The following is a 4,712-nucleotide window of genomic DNA, read 5'->3' on the forward strand; positions in this document are numbered from 1 at the left end:
TAAGCGCTTGCCTGGCAAGCACAAGGGCCTGAGTTCAATCCCCAGTTCCACCAAAAATAAAAAATAAAAATAAATAAATAAATAGATAGATAGATTCCTGTTTCATGCAGCAAAAGTGGTTTTAATTATTCTCAATATGCAGCATAGAGTTTTCTTGTGAAAACATCTGAGCTTCAAAAATTCTTTTAAGGAGTTTTAAAGTTGTGAATTCAACTTTTCTCATAGTTGAGAACTATTCTCACTACTCTATATGGAGAGCATTATAGTAGGCTCTATTTTTGAGGAATTTCTGTCTATTTTGTCTATGGTGTCAAATTTATGGGCATAAAATTTACTGACTGACAATGCTTTTGGTTTCTTCAGGGCCTATAGTAATAGTTGATATTTTAATGTTGACAATGTTTTATCAGTCTTGCCAAAGTATTCTATTTTTATTTTTCAAAGAGAATAAAAAGTAGCAAAAATCATTAGAAATGACACTTAGTTTCACTAAACAAAATGATAAGAAGTCAGCAATAGATTTTAAACGTAATTTTATTGAGAAATATAGCAATGACATGGTTTCATACTGTATATGTTTCATATTGTATATATTGTATATGTCTTCAAATTAGTTGTTCAGATTACCAGATATAAGCATGAAAAATTGGCCAAAAAATTAAAAGAAAAGAAAAAAATAAAGATTTAATCACTAACTTTTCAAAAGATTAATAATTAGTTTAAAATTGTCATTTCTGCTTTCAGTTTGGATAATTCTCTACTTCATTTCTCTTTTTATTATTATTTCTTTTATTCTACTTGGATAGCATTACTTTGTTCTTACTTTTGTAGATTTTTTATAGATTTATAAAATATGAGGCTGTGATTATTAACTGCAGATCCTCCTATTCCCCTGTCATGACTGGGCAGCACCATGAAAATGAAGTGCCAGCCCATGAAATGTGTAGTATAGTAAGTACACCACAGGTCCATACACATAAGGTGGAAACAGAAACTTCCTCTTCCAGGGCTGCACTGAGAACTAAATTATGTAACAGAAGCAATTTTGCTTTGGTTGAAACTCCCACACATAGTGATTTTTGAACTATAGCTAACTTCAAGCTATGTTGTTTGAATTATCCTTACAGCTCAAAATTCAAGAAAAAAAATCTCTGAATACTTTGACCCATTTGTCTCTGTCCCATAACTCAAGGCCTCAAACTAGCCCTTCTAGGCCCTACTGCAGTATAAGAGGCCCTTGAAGTTAAGAGTCTAACCTCTTTTGTACGTAAAAGACTGCTGCTCTTGTAATTATGCCTTACACTACAACCTTTTCTTTGGTAGCCTCCTGGCTTCTGGAATGAATACATCAGTGAGTAAATCAACTCAAATAAATTAAAAGCATTTGTATTCCAAATGCACTTGTAGAGCCAGCACATTAGGTGGCAATCAATCCTTCACGACAATGAAAATTTTGGGAAACATTCTAGCTAATAATCATTAGCACACTACCATCACATGTCATTGCGTGCTCCAGTGCTACTTATTACCAGAGATTGGTCCTCATTACTAACAGATTAATGACTGAATAGATTCAAAATCTACATTTTAGTATATGCTTTCCATATGACTTTTCAAGATCTGTTTACTCAAGAAGCACACTCTGAGATGGACATAGAAATGCAGAAAACATTCTGGAACACTGTTAGGAAGAACATATCTGAGTGAAGAAACCAGCATGGCAAAGGGAGCTGTTGAGCTACACTCCACCTACAGCCAAGTCTCAGCTGCTCTTACAGAGACCCCAAGGACTGGGATGTCTTTCAAAGTTATTTAAAATAGAGCTTAGGTGCCTTGGCATTTATGCTCACTCTGTCCAGTCTGAATGTGAGCTTTGCTATAAAAGGAGTAGACTTAGCACTGCAGCTCTTCCACTCAGAGAAAATCCCAAAAGGTCACTGAACTAAAAACTGTTTGTCCCCAGTATCCTACTAGTGAAATTTCTACTTAAAGATTTGACAATATTATTTCATGTATGAAATAATTTAATCTGTTTTGCTGAATTTTAAAAGCCAAAGTAGCTTGTTGTGAAAATACAAATAATCCAAATAGCTACATCTCCAGTTCTGGCTTTCCTTGTCCACAGAAATATTAAAAATACATCTATACCGAATTTGGGTATGTCACATGAAGTTTGAGGCCCTTCCCAAGCATCAGACTCATTTTCATGACTCACTAGGACCTTTTCCACAAAGATTTCATTAGGACAGATTGTCCACCCCAGACAGCAATTCCAGTTTATTAATCATCTTTCCATGTTAATATTTTTAGCTGTGTTAATATGCCTGAGAAAAATCAATTTAAAATAGGAGAGATTTATTGTGACTCACCATTTCACAGCATTCAGTCCATAGTAGGCTGCCTCCACTGTTTCTTGGCCAGTGGTGAAGTGGCAGACCATGAAAGAGGGTACGTCATGTCAACATAACATACCCATGGCTGCTAGAAACAGTGGGGAGAGTGGTGAGAAAAAATGTACACTTCTAGGTTGTGCAACCAGTGACCTATTTCTCTAACTATGCTCAACCTACATTTTCCATCATCTCCAAATAATACTACAACATGGGAACCAAACCCTTAACTCAGGTGCTCTTTGGGAATATTTTATACCCAAATCTACTTATTAAGGAAACAAGTTTGTCAAGGTCTCCTCTGATACTAAGCAAGGCAGTCTTACAAGTCTCTCATCATGAAACCATGCTCATCCTACATGTGTACCTGTGTTATTTATTCTTATGACCCTTCAGTAAGAACTATCTTAGTTTAAAAAAGCATTGGAGAGTACACTGAAGGCCAGCTGTGATGAACTTGTCTGTGTTTGAATCCCTATAGCATCATGGCCAAATTTAAATTCTATAGGCCTCAATTTTCTTATCATAATGGAAATAATATTTCCCACCCCACAGGATTATGTGTTTCAAGTATGGAACCACACTGAGGCTGCCTAGGGATTAAGTCAGGACACGTGAGACATGTTGCAAGTCCAAAGTTTCAGAACTTTACTGCACTTATCTAGTTTTGTATAGGGCAAGTGAAGGCTCCTAAGATTTAATTTCCACCAGTCCTAGCCCAGGTCGGGTGAGTGGGTGGGAGAGCTTCCTGCTACCCTGCGCCTGCAGAACCAGTCCCAGCACAGGTGCAGTGAGGGCCGGACCCTCTCCCACCCCATTGGGCCTCCCACCACCACTCTGCAGTACCTCCCCAACCCCGCCCACCAAGTAGGAATTTCGGCCGAGTTCCAGAAAACTCCAGACCAAGTCCTAGCCCAAGTCTGGTGAGTGTGTGGAGAGCTTCCTGCTACCCTCCATCGGCGGGACCAGTCCCAGCCCAGGTTCAGCGTGGGCCGGACCCTCTCCCACACCCTTAGGCTGCTACCCACCACTCCAAAGCACTTCCTCCACCCCGCCCATCAAGTAGAAATTTCTGCTGCATTCCAGGAACCCCCAGACCAAGTCCTAGCTCAGGTCCGGTGAGTGTGTGGAGAGCTTCCTGCTACCCTGGGCAAGCGAGACCACTCCCAGCACAGGCGCAGCATGGGCGGAACCCTCTACCACCCACTTGAGAGGCCCCCACCACTCCGCAGCACCTCCCCCGCCCCACCCACAGGGTATGAACTTCTGCCGCATTCCAGGAACCCCCAGACCCAGTCCTAGCCCAGGTCTGGTGAGTGTTTGGGAGAGCTTCCTCATCCACCAACTTCACCTTGCCCCTCGAGGCAGAGCTCAGGCCTGGCATGCGCGCCTGGGGTGTAACCCTACAGCTGCAATCCCTGCAGAGAGTGTAGAGGATAGATCGACCCAGCTAGTCCAGGAGCAGAACATCTTGCCATAGGGGCACAACAGGTTTGCCCTCAAGGGCAGCAGCATGAAGGAGCTGAGCACAGCAGCCAGATCCAAGCCAGACACAGCTGGATAAGTCCAAACTTTGTAGAGCTGCACCTGAACTTCAGTATGTGAGAAGGTTATACTAAAACAAACATCTACAACGAAGGTCAGAAGACAGCTACACAAAATGACAAGAAGGAACAAAATGCAACCTCAGACCCAATCCCTCCTACAACAAGTGCAGAGGACACTAACACAGAAAAAATTGGAAATCACACAGCTGAAAGCAAAGAATCAACAGATTCAGAAATAAAGAAACAGCTGCAGAAAGATATAGAAGACCTCAGATTGGAAATAAAAAAAGAAATCCCTGAATTAAAAACATCTGCAGTAAGAATCAAATGCAGAAACATATGGAAGAAACCGAGTGTCCACCCGGAACAAGTGCGGAGGACACTACCTTGGCTCAAATGCATGAAATAATAGCATCGATAGTAAATAAGCAACAACAGAAAAGTATAGAGGAAATCAGAGCGCAATTCTTTTCTGAAATAAAAAAAAGAACTCTCAGAACTCATAACATATGAAGTAAAGAAGCAACTACAGAAAAAAAGGCAGGAAACAAAATCTGAAAAAAATACTGCAGTAAAAGAATTTCTAACTGCTTTTAAAGAAGATATTGATTAAAAAAAAAGAGGAGATTAGAAAAATGACAGATTCCCCGAATAAGCAATACAGGAAAGAAATAGATCGCATGAAGCAGAGTCAAAGAGATATAGAGGAAATTAAACTCTCAATCACAAGCTTGCAAAACCGTTTAAGTGAATGTGAAGACAGAGATTCAGATCT

Source organism: Octodon degus, unplaced genomic scaffold (genome assembly GCF_000260255.1).
Source record: "Octodon degus isolate 3935 unplaced genomic scaffold, OctDeg1.0 scaffold00317, whole genome shotgun sequence".
Lineage (NCBI taxonomy): Eukaryota > Metazoa > Chordata > Mammalia > Rodentia > Octodontidae > Octodon > Octodon degus.